This window comes from Eretmochelys imbricata, chromosome 2 (assembly GCF_965152235.1).
Source record: "Eretmochelys imbricata isolate rEreImb1 chromosome 2, rEreImb1.hap1, whole genome shotgun sequence".
Taxonomy (NCBI): Eukaryota; Metazoa; Chordata; order Testudines; family Cheloniidae; genus Eretmochelys; species Eretmochelys imbricata.
The window spans coordinates 133,390,509-133,408,090 of NC_135573.1; positions in this window are offsets into that span (position 1 = coordinate 133,390,509).

The window sequence follows — 17,582 nt, forward strand, 5'->3', positions numbered from 1 at the left end:
TGGGAGGCAGTGACCATGAGATGGTTGAGTTCAGGATCCTGACACAGGGAAGAAAGGTAAGCAGCAGGATATAGACCCTGGACTTCAGGAAAGCAGACTTCGACTCCCTCAGGGAACAGATGGGTAGGATCCCCTGGGGGACTAACATGAAGGGGAAAGGAGTCCAGGAGAGCTGGCTGTATTTCAAGGAATAAGAAAAAAGCTAATGTACTCAATGCTTTTTTTGCCTCTGTCTTCACGAACAAGGTCAGCTCCCAGACGGCTGCGCTGGGCATCACAACATGCGGAATAGATGGCCAGCCCTCTGTGGAGAAAGAGGTGGTTAGGGACTATTTAGAAAAGCTGGACGTGCACAAGTCCATGGGGCCAGACGAGTTGCATCCGAGAGTGCTAAAGGAATTGGCAGCTGTGATTGCAGAGCCATTGACCATTATCTTTGAAAACTCGTGGCAAACGGGGGAAGTCCCGGATGACTGGAAAAAGGCTAATGTAGTGCCAATCTTTAAAAAAGGGAAGAAGGAGGATCCTGGGAACTACAGGCCAGTCAGCCTCACCTCAGTCCCCGGAAAAATCATGGAGCAGGTCCTCAAAGAATCAATCCTGAAGCACTTACATGAGAGGAAAGTGATCAGGAACAGTCAGCATGGATTCACCAAGGGAAGGTCATGCCTGACTAATCTAATCGCCTTCTATGATGAGATTACTGGTTCTGTGGATGAAGGGAAAGCAGTGGATGTATTGTTTCTTGACTTTAGCAAAGCTTTTGACACGGTCTCCCACAGTATTCTTGTCAGCAAGTTAAGGAAGTATGGGCTGGATGAATGCACTATAAGGTGGGTAGAAAGTTGGCTAGATTGTCGGGCTCAACGGGTAGTGATCAGTGGCTCCATGTCTAGTTGGCAGCCGGTGTCAAGTGGAGTGTCCCAGGGGTCGGTCCTGGGGCCGGTTTTGTTCAATATCTTCATAAGTGATCTGGAGGATGGTGTGGATTGCACTCTCAGCAAATTTGCGGATGATACTAAACTGGGAGGAGTGGTAGATACGCTGGAGGGCAGGGATAGGATACAGAGGGACCTAGACAAATGGGAGGATTGGGCCAAAAGAAATCTGATGAGGTTCAATAAGGATAAGTGCAGGGTCCTGCACTTAGGACGGAAGAACCCAATGCACAGCTACAGACTAGGGACCGAATGGCTAGGCAGCAGTTCTACGGAAACGGACCTAGGGGTGACAGTGGACGAGAAGCTGGATATGAGTCAGCAGTGTGCCCTTGTTGCCAAGAAGGCCAATGACATTTTGGGATGTATAAGTAGGGGCATAGCGAGCAGATCGAGGGACGTGATCGTCCCCCTCTATGCGACATTGGTGAGGCCTCATCTGGAGTACTGTGTCCAGTTTTGGGCCCCACACTACAAGAAGGATGTGGATAAATTGGAGAGAGTCCAGCGAAGGGCAACAAAAATGATTAGGGGTCTGGAACACATGACTTATGAGGAGAGGCTGAGGGAACTGGGATTGTTTAGTCTGCAGAAGAGAAGAATGAGGGGGGATTTGATAGCTGCTTTCAACTACCTGAGAGGTGGTTCCAGAGAGGATGGTTCTAGACTATTCTCAGTGGTAGTAGAGGACAGGACAAGGAGTAATGGTCTCAAGTTGCAGTGGGGGAGGTTTAGGTTGGATATTAGGAAAAACTTTTTCACTAGGAGGGTGGTGAAACACTGGAATGCGTTTCCTAGGGAGGTGGTAGAATCTCCTTCCTTAGAAGTTTTTAAGGTCAGGCTTGACAAAGCCCTGGCTGGGATGATTTAATTGGGGATTGGTCCTGCTTTGAGCAGGGGGTTGGACTAGATGACCTCCTGAGGTCCCTTCCAACCCTGATATTCTATGATTCTATGATTAACCAATTAATGAGGTGGTTAGGCTCATCAGCTGAGGACAGTTAAAACAGCTAGACTGGAAGTAAGGGCCAGAGAAGCCCAAGATCACAGGGAGATAAGATCTCTCTCTCACCCATTGTCTGGGGAGAAGGTAAAAGCTTTAGCTTTGGGGAAGGAGCACTTGTGTTGCATGTTGTAAATAAAGTATATGGTGTTGAATATACCACAGGAGTGTGAGAAGACTGTTTGGAACAAGGAGTGCAGGGTGAGGGAACCCCACCCTGTGACACTTCCAAACAGGCATGTCTTCTTAGAGACATCCCCCTTGTTACGGGATGTGAATATATTCTTCTCCTAGGATCTCAGAAGTTGTGTGGCATCTGGATACTACCAAGAACAAAATAGTTGATCCAGGAGTCTCTTGTTGTGATGTCCTGTCCCTTTCATTATTTGAGCATTCCTCCCTCCCCAGTGTAAAGCCTGGGTTTCCTGTTAGTTTCAGTTGTGCTGCCAGAACAATAGTTTCCCAGCAAACAGCTGTGTTTCTATCAGGTCCCTCTGTGGCTATGTCTCTCCTTCTCTGCTGGGTCCAAAAATAACTTATTGGTAATGGATCTTCTATCCCGTGAATGCCCAGTGCGCCTATTGTTTGAACAAGAAGAAAAAGCAAGCAGATAATATTAAAAGAAAAGGAAAAGAGTTCACTTAGTAACAGAAGTGCTTTTTACTGCAGGGACAATGCAAGCCAACAAGCAAGGGAAGAGAAGTAGGCAAATAAAAATGGAACAAAGGAAAAGGGTTCTGCAGTTACTGCCAGAGCTGTCCAAACAAAGCAGTGACATAGAAGCAAGCAGCCATCTTGGCTGACCACATGCAAAGCAGGCAGCAGACAGCCTAGCATGCACTGCGGGTTTTCAGCCATCAGAGGGAGGCCAAGTACAGACAAAAGAAGAATCCTGCATTCTGCAGTGTAGGCACATAGCCAGCAGAGGGAGATCAAGTTCAGACAGTGCTAGGTTAAAAAGAATGTTTCCTGTGGCAGAGAAGATATCCAGAAGGAGTGAACTCTAGTGACACCGGTCAAGATTTAGCACTGCCCGTGTTATCAGAAGCTAGAGTAAGTGATGGCATCAGTCATACCCTTGATTGAAGGTGTTCCTAGAAGAATGGAGCTGGATACTGGAGCTGCCATTTCATTGATTTCTGCATCTACCTATAACAAGATTTTGTCACAAGTTCCTCTGGAAGAAACCTCCATGGTTTTGAAGGTGTATGTCACAGAAAAGTTAGTCCCACAAGGGATATGCCAGGTTAAAAAGTGCAACTAGATGGACAATCAGTCATTTTACCCCTGTATGTGATTAAAGGGAAGTATCCATCATTATCTGGCAGATCTTGGCTTGAGTAGCTCAAGGTGAATTGGACTGAGATCAAGGTGATCATGAAAGCACTTTTGAAATCTTTAAGAAATACTGGACAGACACTCCAAAGTTTTCGAAAAAGAACCTAGACAGATGAGCAATGTGTCGTGATGCTCACTGTTACGTCTGACAGCCAGCCAAAATGTTGCAAGCCCAAAGTTTTTCCTTATGCACTGAAGTTTCTAGTAGAATCTGATTTGGACTGTTTAGTTAACATCTGAGTGTCACCAGTTTCACGCAGTGAGTTGTCTGCACCCATCATACCAGTGCCTAGGAGGATGGCTCCATCTGAATTTGCAGAGATTTCAAAGTATCACTGAATCCAGTTGTATGTGCAGACCAGTATCCACTACCTCATATGCAAGATTTGTTTGCTACTCTTAGTGGAGGACAAGGGGACATGGATCAGCATTCATGTTGCACTCCCACTCAGTACCCAGCCTAAGCTAGGGAAGCTAATGATCCAACTAGGGGCCCAGATTAATCAACTGATGAATCATGATCACATGCTACCTGAGGCACGTTGCACATGTGCTAAGCAGTAGTAGTGGAGGACAGTGTTTCAGTGAATTGCATACTTTCAAACAGAGATTGATCAGGCATCTTGCAAATATCTCATAATCAACATGCAAAGAGACTTATTTTGTTAAAACAGGTTGCCTTTTGGTATCACATCAGCACTTGCCTTGTTCTAGAAAGCCAGGAAGGATATTCTGAATAGGAGTGCATGGAGTTCAACACTATTTGGATGACATCCTTGTTATAGGACAAGATTAAGAAGATATTCATCAAAATGTTTTTCAACATTTGGAAGACCATGGACTGAGAGTACATTGAGACTAATGTGAATTTTTCAAAACTTCAGTTTGAATACCTTGGACATGTAATTTGGCTTAAGGAAATGCCCAGAAAGAGAGAGAGCAGTTTTGTAGTTTTTTTTTTACTTTTATTTAAGTGAATTTAGTGATGATGTATTACTACCATGGGTTCAGCTCCAGTTTCTACAGTTTCAAGCTCAGAGTGAAATTACCTCTGGTGCTTTTCTCAGATTTCAAGGCTCTAGGAGCACATGAAGTCCAAGGATAACGATTACAGACACAATCACAAGTACAAAATCTTATCTGTACTGCAAGCTTTATTAAAATAAGTAAAGTTACAATTATCCACACATATAGAAATCCTATAAAAACCTATGCAATAACTGTAGTTATATTCACATCCTCAACTATATTCTAGGATCTGATGGTCCCCTCACCAATTAATTATCAATCGAAGGATACTTCATGCTGGGTTTTTTCCCCAGTGGGTATTCCCACTTTAACCCAACCAGGGAAGCCTTTATATTGTAATTATAACTATGCCTAAACCTTATGCATATGTATGAGGGTGTCAGCCCTCTTTTCTTTATCTGTACTTCCACACCCCGTGAATACTGGAGTGCCCCATTTTTCATAGCTTGTTTATAGTTTCTCTAATTCTCATTATCATCTACGCACAACATATACCATGTGGTCAATACAGATATTCAAAGATGTTACAGTCAGGCGTCTTGTGGTCTTGAATAACACATTGTGATCTCTTGCAATAACCTATTGGTACATCTTTACAGTAATCTTGTGACTTCCAAGGCATAGGATTATTCCTAGGGCACCCACTCATGTCAAACATTATTAAGCCTATGATCTTGTATGGCTAAGGTAAAATCCTACAGGTCTCAGCCTGTAGACTTTTCATTGCAGCCATGCTTTATTTATATATCCAATGCATATTCATTGTTCCTAAATACTTATCAATCTCATACTTCTATCATCCTACAATTTTAATCTATTTAGAATGCAATGATTATATATGACATAGGATATAAATTGATCATAACATCTGTGATAGACCCAGGCCAGTTGGGTACAGCAGAGTAGTCCCCCTTTATTGGGATCCAGGAAGTGGGTGGGCTTTGCCCGCCCACTGCTAAAGGATCCCCCCCAGCCTAAGAGGGGGGTCCACATGACCTGGAAACCAAATAATTACGGGGGACAACTAATGAAATAACAGGGACAGGAGTGCGGTCAAAGGATCAAATGAAGGGAACCAGACAGGGACACCAAGCAGAGAACCCCAGACAGTGCCCACTGCTCCTTGAAGGTGTCAAGGGAGTCAGTGGATGCCACCCAGAGGAACTCTGCCCGGATACATGAATGGACCGAGGATAGAAAATAGGCCACACATTCACAGGAGACTCCATCGGCCAACCTCTTCACCCTGGTTTTATAGATGGCCACTTTAGCCAGGGCCAGGAGGAGGTTGACCAGGAGGTCCCGTGTCTTAGTGGGGCCATGGATAGGGAGTGCATAGATAAGGAGGTGAGGGGAAAAATGCAACCAAAAACATAACAAAATATTCATGAGGAGCCAGAATAGGGGCTGCAGCCTGGCACATTCCAAGTATATGTGCACCACGGTTTCCCTCACACCGCAAAAGGGGCAGGCGTCTGGGATAGGGGTGAACACGCACCAAGTACATGCCCGCGCTCACAGCCCTGTGAAGGAGCCGCCAACTGATATCCCTGGCAGGACTCGGGACCAGGGTGGAATATAGGCTGGCCCACCAGGGCTTCTCACCCTCTAGAGGTGGCAGGAGGTCCCACCACTTTGTGTCGGGTCTGGACACGAGGGTGAGGACTTGAAGGGTGTGGAGCACAAGTGGGTATAGATGTTTCCTTGGCGCGGTCTGGAAGCAGACCGGCTGCAGATTGTGCAGCTGGCTCACGGTGAAGGGACGGGGCGGGGGAGTCAGTCGGGTCAACGGGGCAGGGGCCCGATGAAAAGTTCCGGAGGGCCTGGGGTGGAGGGTGGGCGGGGCGCACCCTCTCTTAGGACCCGGTCGAGGTAAACCTGAGCAGTGGGTGGCAAAGCGACCCTCACCTCCTGAAGTACGCGCCAGAGAGTACGAGGCTTGGAGAGCCCCAGGTGCTGAGTGAGCGTCAGGGAATCCAGCCAGTCTCCCCGGTCGTAGTCCAGGAGGTCTCCGACTCTGGTGACTTCTGCCAGGACCAACCCCTGGGGCACCGAGGGGGATTCCGCCGCCTGCACACGGAGCTGGAGGTTGTGTAGCAGGGTCTCCGTGAGGAGATCTGCCCCCACGGAGGCCGCCACGGACCTGGTCACTGCGAACAGTTTCCAGGTCCGGAGGAGGTCCTGGTAGAAGACCGGTAGCCCGGAGAGGTCTCGCGGAAGACCCCTCAGGTGGAGATAAAGGAGCTGCCGGTCATATCGGAGCCCTCGGAGGCGGCGCAGGAAGGCGTGCGCCAATACGCTCCACGCCGGACTACCTGCACCATAAAGGAGCCTCTGCAGGGCCTGGAGGCGGAAGACATGGACCTGAGTGTGGAGACACTTCAGGCCCTGCCCTCCCTCCTCCAGGGGCAGATGGAGAACCTCTGCAGAGACCCAGTGCAGTCCTGACCAGAAGAACTCCAGAATCAATTTCTGTAGGTTGGCCAGGAAATCCGGGGCCGGAACCAGGGTGTTGAGCCGGAACCAGAGCATGGACAGGACCAGTTGGTTGAGCACCAGTGCCCACCCTCGAAAGGACAGACACCGGAGCAGTCCTGTCCATCTCCGGAGCCGCTCTACCACCCTGCCCTCTAAACCGTGCCAGTTCTCCGGCAGAGACGGATGCGTGGCAGAAAGGTAAACGCCGAGATAGAGCAGCGGACCCGCGCTCCACCGGATGGCTTGAAGCGTGGGTGGGAGGGAGCTCGCCTGCCGCCAGTCCCCTACCACCAAGCCAGAGCTCTTGACCCAGTTGACCCGGGCGGAGGAGGCTGCCGAGTACACAGCTTGGCAAGCCTCCACCCGCGCCAAGTCGCCCGGGTCCTGGACCACGAGGAGTAGATCGTCGGCGTATGCCGACAGGACCAGCCGCAGCTCCGGCTCCCATAGCTCCAACACCATCAACCTCCTGCGGAGGAGACAGAGGAAGGGCTCGATCGCCAGAGCGTACAGCTGGTCCAATAGGGGGCACCCCTGCCGTACTCCTTGCCCAAAGCTGACCAGTTCAGTCAGGGTCCAGTTGAGCATGACCAGACACTCTGCAGAGGCATACAGCACCTGGAGAAAACCCACCAACTGGGGTCCGAAGCCAAACACTTGCAGAGTGCCCAGGAGATACCCATGGTCCACCCTGTTGAACGCCTTCTCCTGATCCAGGGACAGGAGAGCGAATGACAGACCATCCCTACGCCCAAGTTCCAAGAGGTCCCGGACCAGACACAGGTTGTTGAAGATGGTGCGGTCCGGGACGGTGTAGGTGTGGTCTGGGTAGACCACGTCCGCCAGCACAGACCCTAGCCGCAATGAGATGGCTTTTGCTACGACCTTGTAGTCCATGCTGAGGAGCAAGATGGGACGCCAATTTCGTAAATCGCGGAGGTCCCCCTTCTTCGGCAATAAGGCGAGCATGGCTCGCCTGCACGAAAGAGAAAGGACCCTGCTCTGCAAAGACTCGGCCCAGATGGTGACTAGGTCTGGGCCGAGGACATCCCAGAACACGCGGTAGAACTCCACGGTCAGCCCGTCCATGCCTGGAGATTTATTGGTGGGCATGCGGCGGAGGGTTTCCGAGAACTCGGCCAGAGTGAGAGGCAGCTCTAGCCGGTCTTGGTCGCCTATGCTGACTATCAGGAGTTTGTCCCAGAGCACTCTGCAAGCGTTAGGATCGGTCGGATCTGGGGAGAAAAGGCCTGCGTAGAAGGCCCTGGCCCTCCCGCACATCTCCGCTGGATCCATGAGGGGGGTGCCGTCCTCTGCTACGAGGCAGGTGACGTGCTTCTTGGCCCCCCTCTTTTTCTACAGGGTGTCCTCAAGGAACTCCCGCAGCTTCTCTCGCAGCGTATGGGGGGCCGGGGTCACTAGCCCCCAGTTTTCCTCCAGAGGGACAACTGACACAGCCTCTTGGCCCACCAAAACAGGCAGGCAAGGGTGGACCCCCGATGGGCTGGTACCACACGGTCCCCCTCAAACCCCGGCTCAATTAGGGGCAGCGGAGGGAAGATAGCAGCTCCTGGTGAGTCGGGACAGGGAAATACAGAGGCCGCTCCCTGGGGGCTATCCTCTGGGAGTGAGGAAATGACGGCCCCAGGGGCGGCAATGGTATCACGGGAGGCGGAGGGGACAGGGACGGGGTTGGCATCAGGGGCAGGGTACGGATCCAGAGTAGGAGCAGGGCAAGGGTCAGGAGCAGAGTCAGGGAGAGGGGAAAAGGCAGGATCCTGGGCCCCGGTAGCCAGGCTCCTGGGAAATGGCCCCTCTCGGTCAAGCTCAGGGATCTGGGGGGTGGGAAGGGGGCCCTCCGTGATGCCGGGCTCTCGCTCCATGGCCAGCGCAGTAGCCACGGCATCGAAAGGTGGACAGTCTTCAGTGGGGTCCCCGCCTGGGAAGGAGGTTGGTTGCCCCATGCCCACGAGGGACATCCCATGGGGCTTGGTTCCCAGCCGCATGGCACCAGCCGTCAATTCAGTAGGCTCGGCAGCCAACAGCAGGGTGCCACCCACAGCCGGGCGCCACCCACAGCCGGGCAGATGGAGGTGCCCAGGGCACCCTCGGCGGTGGGAACACAAGAAGCGGTTAGGGGGAGGGAGCATGGAGAAGGGGGGGCCGGGGTGAGGTCGCTCACATCGAGGCCCACTGGCAGAGGGTCATCCTCCCCCTGGGTGACGGGGGTCAGACCCAGGACCTCAATCTCCTTGTAGATGGAAGGGAGCTCTCCTTCCACCACCCCAGAGTTCTTCCTGCCAGTGCCCAAAGCTATGCTCGCCTCGGGGCTCACAGGGGCTCCAAATGGTATCGGGGCAGGAGGGGCTGCATCAGGGGGCTTGGAGGGAAGGGACTCCAATGGAGGGATGGTACTGCCCTCCCATGCTGCCTCAGTCGGTACCGGGGGATGGAATGCACCCATGGGCAAGGCAGAAGCCTTGGTATCGGTGCCCGCCTTTCTGGTCTTCCGGGGGGCTTCCGCATCGGCAGAAAGGAGCAGAGCTCAAGCCTTCCGCTTACCCCGCTTCCCCTGGACTAGGGCCCAGCCCTCCATGGCATCATCCGGGGGCCAGCTAACAGGGGTCGGGTCGGGGGGGGCAGGGGCGATGGCTCAGGGACTGTGGGAGGCAGCAGTGGGGCAGCATGAGGGAGGGAAGATTCCCCCTGGGGCGGGCCCTCTCCCATGCTTGGTGGTATCCCTTCTGCACCCTCCTCTGGGGGCCCTGCCGGATTGCAGGCAGCAAAGGCGGGGATCTCCTGCTCGTCTGGGCACACTGGAGGAAGCACCCCCTAGGCCTGAGCAGGAGCACTGGTGGACTGAGTAGGAGGAGGGGCGGCTCCGGGTGCCAGGCAGCCAGGTGCGCCGGTGATGATGGGGCCGGCACCTCGCCGGGGTTCAGGGGTCCTGGATGCCCTTCCTTGCCGGGCCAAGGGGCAGTCCCTCAGGATGTGCCCCATCACCCAGCAGAGAGAGCACCGGGCCTCCCCCATGGAATAATGCACCTGGTAATGGGCCCCCTGGTAGAGGACCAAGAATAACCCCTCAAGCGCCTCTCCATCACGCGCCACTGGTGGCAGTTGAAGCTGCACTTGCCGGCGGAACGAGAGGACGTGACAGAGGGCGGGGTCCTTGCAGCCCAGGGAGAGAGGGCTCAGGACAGAGATGGGTTTTCCCAGGTTCGAAAGGGCAGGTAATAGGGCGGCACTGGGAAGGAAGGGAGGGACGGAGGTCAGGACCAGGCGGACGCCCAGGTCGTCCAGTGGCTCCAAGGGGACAAACACGCCCCCCACCACCAGACCCTTCTCCACCGCCTCCTGGGCGATGGCCTCTGATGCCACGAAGAAGACCACCTTCCCATACATTCTGGAGGCCGCCACAATGGCCGTGGGCCCCACCGCTCTCACCAACGCCCACACGTAGGTCTCCACATGGGGCAAGGCGGGCACCAGGAGGCAACGGACACCGTGCTTCCTGGTCATGGTGGGAAAGGGGCCCCGGCCTCTATAGCTGGTAGCAGAGGCAGTGGGCGGGAGAGATGACATGGCGGCAGGCAGGGGGGCTGCCGCCACCTGGGCGTATGCCCTGGGGGCCGGGGGAGGGACACCCGCAGAGCTGGTGGAGGGAGCAGCGGGTAGGGACATCGCTGCCAGTGGCGGGGCCGCGGCAGTGGGGGCAGTTCCTGCCATGGAGGGCCTGGTCTTTTTAGTAGGGCCCTTCCCCTTCTTCTTACCCTGGCCCTTCCCACCGGCTGGGAGTCTCCCCCAGAATCTGAGGGGGCAAGGGACGTGGCGGCAGCGGAGGTCACCTCAGTGCCCGCCACTGCCAGCGCCCCAGCAGGGGCAGGGGCAGGTGGTTTGGCAGTGGTGGTTGAGGTAGAGACTTGGGGGGGTGATGGAGGGGCAGGCGGGGGAAGGGCAGCTGGGGCTGCCGGAGGGGCTCCACCTGCCGTGTCCCCCGCCATAATGAGCAGAGAGGGAGGGGAAAGGGGAGCCTGGTCAACCACTCCTCCCTGCTAGGATGCAGGCAGGGGAGGAGGGCGCCAAAAGGGGTGAGCTGGGCAGGGGGCTATCAAGGGCTTGTGGGGGACAGTCACCGACTCAGGATAGAAATCCGGCTCCTCTAGCTGCACTAAGGGAGGGGGGTCATAATGCTAGGGGGGTTCAGTGAGATGGGGCAAACTCAAGCAGGGGAAGGGCACAAGCACATGGGAGGGGGCATGGGCACACTGAGTAAGGGACCAATCAGGGCAGGGGTAACACGTGAGGAGGGGGGAGAACCAGGCTGGAGGTAGGACAGGGAACCAAGGAGCTAGCTTCAGAGGCCGGGGCGGGGCAAACAAACAAAAGCTGCAGAGGGAAAAGGGCGGGGCAGGGAAACAAACTGAAGCTAGCGAGGTGCTGGGGTAAAAGGGAGGGCAAAAAAGCTGCAAGGGGCAAATGGGGCAGGTAGCAAGGGACAAAGCTGGGAGCTTGCTGAAGGGGGCCAGTTGGAGGGGGGCGGGGCACGTGTGCCCACGTGCGCTTGCAAAGAGTCAGTGCGGGCTGGCTGCTGCTTCAGGCCCAAAAGGTGAAAGGGCACAGCAAGCCAAGCAAGCAGTGGAGTCCCAGAGGCAGGAGCTTGAGGCAGACGGAAGCGTCCACTGGGGGTGGTGGAGGGGGCAGCAACGACTGTGGTGGTGGGGGTTGGGGGAGGACACACAGATGGACTGGGGGGCAGGCTCCCCGCCACACCCCCTGTGTCCCCATAAACACTGTCAAAACCCCCACCACAAGAGCACAGCTCAAAAGTTACTCAGCCTTAAGCTCCCCTCCACAGTGGTCTGCAGAGTCCCTGTGCGCTCCCCCAGCAGCAGATGGCCTCTTCCCTTCCTCCTTTGGGGCCCAGCAGCTCCCAGGCAGCAGCCCAGTGGCCAGGCAGACAGAAAGGACCCTTTACAGGTGGTGGTGTCCACAGAAGTAGCAATGGCTGGGGTAGGGGTCCCTCACTTCCCCCGTCTGGGGAGTTGGCCAGCAGTCCCCCCCAAGGGGCTGTAGTTGGAGCAGTAGCAGCACCCAAGGGTGGTGGTGGGGAGTCCAGCAGCTAGCTAGCAACCAGGTAGCAGAGAAGGGGGGGGGTGTGGTGTCCGGCCCAGCCAGGGGAGCAGCAGGAGCCCCAAGGCCCAGCAGGAGCAGGAGCAGCAGCAATCTCCCTCCTTCCTCCAGGCCAGTTGGATTCAGCAGAGTAGTAGAAGGCAGATATACTGGCCACTGGATAAGCAGTTTTCTGTTCCCTGACTGACCAGAGCAGGGGCTGCTCCAGACTAGGGTGGATACATGATTCCAATTAGCCTGCAAAAAGTCAGTTGAAGCCATTAGGCTAATGAGCACCTGATTCCAATTAATCTGCAAAGAGTCAGGTGAGGCTGTTACGCTAATGTGAACACCTGACTCTAATTAAGGCCGCTCTGATACTATAAAAGGGCTTACTCCTGTCAGGCCAGGGAGAGCCAGGGGAGAAGAAGTGTGGTTGAAGGGCTAGGTAATGAAGACACCCTCAAGCCACTGGAAAGGGAGCCCTAAGGTAAGGGTGAAGAAGGTGTTAAGAGAGAGAGAAGCAGGGGAGCTGTGAGGAATTGGCCCAGGGAAATGTAGCAACTCTGGTGGTGAAAGGTCAGCTGCCAACAGCTGCTGCCATTAGGGTCCCTGGGCTGGAACCTGGAGTAGAGGGCGGGTCCAGGTTACCCCCAACCCGCCACTACAGAAACACCTCCTGGGAGGGGAAGACAGGCTCCTGTCAGGACAGAAGGCTAAACTGTTCTGGAATAAGCCTGTAGGGACAACAGAGACTGTGGGCGTTCTCTCACCAACCTCCTTGCTGGCTTGTGATGAAAAGGGCTCAGTAGACTGTACCTGGGCCCTTGAGAGAGAAGGGCTACGTGGAGGGTTGCAGTGAGCCTCTGAGACTAGCATAAACCACCTGGAAGCACGGGACCCACGGGGACAAGTTCGGAGCTCTGCCACACATCTTATAGCACATTAATATATGGATGATAAAATGAACTGGTTACATCTTCAGGCACCACCACCAGAGGTTTTATCACAGTTACGTTCATTATTAGGCGTGCTTAACTACTATACTAAATTTCTGCCTATTCTGGTGACAGTATTGGCACCTTTACATGAACTGTTACAAGCAAAGAAAAAATTGAAATCGACTAAAATGTGAGTGTGCACATTTAAGGAAACAAAAAAAAAACAGTTGACATCAGCCAAAGTTCTTAACCAATTTGATGCCTCGTTACCATTGCAACTGATTTGCGATGCTTCACCATATGGAGTGGATGCAGGTCTTTCCCACATTTTTCCTCATGGCATAGAGAAATCAATTGCCTTTGTTTCACACTCACCACCCCTGAGAAGAACTATGTGCAAATTGACCGAGAACCTCTCGGAATTATCTCTGGAAATCTCATACTTATCTGTATGGTAGACATTTTACCTTACTGATGGCGCATTGCCTGTTAATTTCAACTTTTGGACCAAAACATGGAATTCCACCATTAGCTGCTGATTGTATGCAATGATGGCAATTGCTTCTTTCAGCTCATTCCCATACTATTCAATCCTGTAAAAGGACTCAGTACAGCCATGCTGATGGACTGTCATGCCTATCAAACTCCTGTCAACTCAAAGAACCTTTATAGTAATGGTTTTATCTCAATTTGATGGATAGATTACCCATTACTAGCACAGACATCAACAAAGAAACCGCTGAGGATGATGCTCTTTCCCTTGTGAAGCGAATGGTACTACAAGGGACACTGCTGGATCATAAAAGCCCCCAGTTTACACAGTTCATGTCATGTCAACATGAATTATCTGTGAATCACAGTTTCATCTTCTAGGGAATGCTAGTGACCATTCTGAAATAACTTCAATCTCTGGTTTCGGAAGCTCTTCACACAGGTCATTTTGACATTGCACAGATGAAGGCACAGCCCAGAGTCATGACTGGTGGCTAGGGATCAAGAAAGACATTGAGAGGAAGGCAGATGCTGTACTGTGTGTCAGCAAATTCAGCAAGATCCTACGCCAGCTTGTACACATACTTTGTCGTGTCCTCAGACTACTTGGACACATACTCATGTGGACTTTGCTCGACCTGTAGAAAGTTATGTTTCTGGTCATAGTTGACACTCATTCAAAATGGCTATAAGTTTTTAGAATGACTTCTACCACAACTACCAAGACCACTGTACATCTTTTACATTGTTTAGCCAATTTGGTTTCCCATTACAGTTGATGAGTGACGATAGACCTCAATTCTCTTTTGAAGAACTTCAGAGATTCCTGGCTTCAAATGGGATACAGCACATATGTTCTGTTCCATATCATGCTGGTACAAACAGACTGGTGAAATGTTTTGTCGAGAGACTTAAGCAAGCCTTAAGAACTAACCAGTATATTTTGAGTCATCAGTAGAAACTGGACTATTTCTTGCTCTACAGGAACACACCACCTGCTACTACTCAGGAGTTATCTGCAACTCTTTTTTTGAAGCAAACTTTGCATGCCTTTTGGGACCTGCTACATGCTGATATTGCTTCATGTGTAGCAAAATCCCAAGCTATGCAAATTGATTAAGGATGTGAGACTCGCCATAATTTCTTTTTTAAGTAGGAAACTTCGTGTGGACTTGCAACTGCAACTGTAGAGTGAGATGGGTACCTGGAGAACTTATAAAAGGGACAGGAGTGGTTTCCTTCATGGTGAAGATATCTGATGGTACTCAACAAGTACCTGAGTCAGGTGATGTTCCTGTAGGATCTTCCTTTCCTTCATAGAACTTCCTTCCCTTATAACTCACAATTTCAATTAGCTGGTGAAAGAAACTTTCATATCGGATCCAGTTGATTCCCTACCAAATCCAGTTGATTCCTCACCACAAATTGTTCTGTTCTGAACGGTGTTGCACCACCACCCCCATGTTATCCAAAGACAGTGCAGAAACCAGTGGTGCACCTGAATTTATAAATTTGTTAAAATAGTGAGTTGCTATTCCAGGGCAGACTAATCCCTTGCAATTTAAGAGTCTCTGGTAGTCCACCTGAAACTTTTAGTTAGGTTATATAAGCATTTATTGTTAGCCATGTAAACGATAATACATATATAGGAAAGTGCTTTTTTTTTTAAAGTAGGAGGGAGGGATATGATGTCCTGCCCCTTTAAATGTTTGAGCATTCTCTCCTACCCCAGTGCAAAACCTCACTTTCCTGTTAGTTTCAGTTTTACTGCCAGAACAATACTTTCCACAGCAGACAGCTGTATTTCTGTCATTTCCCTCTGTATCTATCTCCTTCTCAGCTAAGTCCAAATGCAACAAATCCTCTCTTAAAAAAACAAAACAAAACAAAAAAACCCTCCATTTTTTAAACCCACAAAGAATTCTGAAAATATTCTTATTAAAACTGATTTACTCTACAAACTCTCAAGCTTTCATTTAACTTTGAGGTAAATATATAGAGTTGGGAAATGTTTTGATTATTTCAACCTCATGTTTCCATTTAATGGTTTTGTTTTTGTATTCCTGAAATGTCTAAGATGGTACAAGCTTATTTTGTGATGTTCCTTTGCAAATAGTTTATATATAAAATGCAAAAATATAATGTAATATCTTCCTCATGCCACTGCTATGTGAATAGTGAGATGTTTTATGCATCAATCTGGAATAAAATGATTCTGTTAAACTTGTCACTAACACAAGAAGCCATCTGAGTATGTAATATTTATATTAATTAGGTATCTGACAATGCTTAAGTAACTTTCTCCCCAAACTCAAAAAGACAATCACTTTTCTAAGGATTGTTAATAAGAGACAATGCTTTCTTTGATAGCTATTTAAGAATCGTTTACATTTTAAAAAGACTATTTCTAAGCTGAAGGACTTTTTTATAAAAATAGGTGTTCTGACTCATTTGAAACAGAAATTCAACTTGTATTAAATTCTGACAGAACTAAAAGAATATTTCAGAAAATGAACTAAACAAAAGAAAGAGTTAGGGTAAATTTTAAGATATTCTGAAAATTTCTTGCCACAAAAAGACAAAAGCAATATGACCATGAAGCTGAAGGAGGTGTACAACCCTGCTGTACATGCATCAGCAGATATATCTGGATCCTGGTAAGCCCTTGAAAGTGATGTATTTTCCTTCTTCAATGAAACTATGGAAGGAGAAGAGTATATATCTTTAGACTCAGGACTCATCTCAACCAGTTCTCTCTTTCAAACAAGGAAACAGCAGGAAAACAGCAAGAAAACAATCCACAATAGAGCATCAAGAAGAAACAACTTTCCAATCCATGTTTCTGCAACTTGATGACATTACCAAGACATTACCATCTCATCATTTGTGAGATATTTGCAGAAGCACTGCCAACGCATTAGACTATTTTTTTTCTTGTCATAATTTTTAGTGAGATATTGAAATGCAGTGTTATTTTAAGGTACTAACAACTTCTCTTGTTAATACCAGATTGTTCAGACTGTACAACTGGAGAGAAGACATAAGATAACCTCGATTAAACAAAGAAAAACAGTGATATTTACTTTGCATTTATGTTTCCAAATATTTCTTAGTTTGCCTGTCTGAAGGATGACGTTGCACCCAATAATGATTTATAGAAATATGCTTATGAGTGTAAATATGACATAACTGGAATATGTTTTATGCTACATATGCCATGTAACATATCTTTGCAAAGGTTATGTTCTACTGAATGTATTCATCCTATCTGTATGCATGTATCATTTTTATATCTGAAGTTATGAGCGTTGGACCTATGCTTGTATTTAAAGTGTTTGCTGTAGAAAGCACATAAGGCAGATTCTGTCAACATAGCGTGAAGGGGTATTCAAGTAACTGGAAGTACTTAGCTAACAATGGATCTTGAGAGATGCCAATCCACATCTAAGCTTTCCTGGGAACATTCAAACTAACATGTAAACAATGGCATCAGCTGTAAAGAACTGAGTCATGCATGGACACATGACTTGCCCATATGACTTCAAAACTCCATCTTGTAGCTGTGATTCTGCACAGAAGAACAAAAGGGGTTTCCACCCACAAGAAAAAGACTATGTAAAGCCCTGGGAAACCCCTCCATTCTGTCTTCAGCTGGCTCACGAGAGAGCCTCTCCACCCCAAAGAGATGCATGAAAGAAACTGAAACAAATGGCAGTAACTATGGGAGTGTGAGTGACTGTGGACCCTGTCAAGGTTTCTTCCCCACTCTGAACTCTAGGGTACAGAGGTGGGGACCTGCATGAAAGATCCCCTAAGCTTATTCTTACCAGCTTAGGTTAAACACTGCCACCACCAAAGTGTTACACAAAGAACAGGGGAAGTGCCCACTTGGAAACATCTCCTTCCCCTTCCCTCCACCCCTGCCAAATATCCCCCCGAAGCACTATACCCCCTTTCCTGGGGAAGGCTTGATAAAAATCCTCACCAGTTTGTATAGGTGAAACACAGACCCAAACCCTTGGATTTTAAGAACAATGAAAATCAATCGGGTTCTTAAAAGAAGAATTTTAATTGAAGAAAAAGTAAAAGAATCACCTCTGTAAAATCAGGATGGTAAATACCTTACAGGGTAATCATATTCAAAACAGAGAATCCCTCTAGGCAAAACCTTAAGTTACAAAAAGATACAAAAACAGGAATTATACATTCCATTCAGCACAAGTTTATTTTATCATTTAAACAAAACAGAAT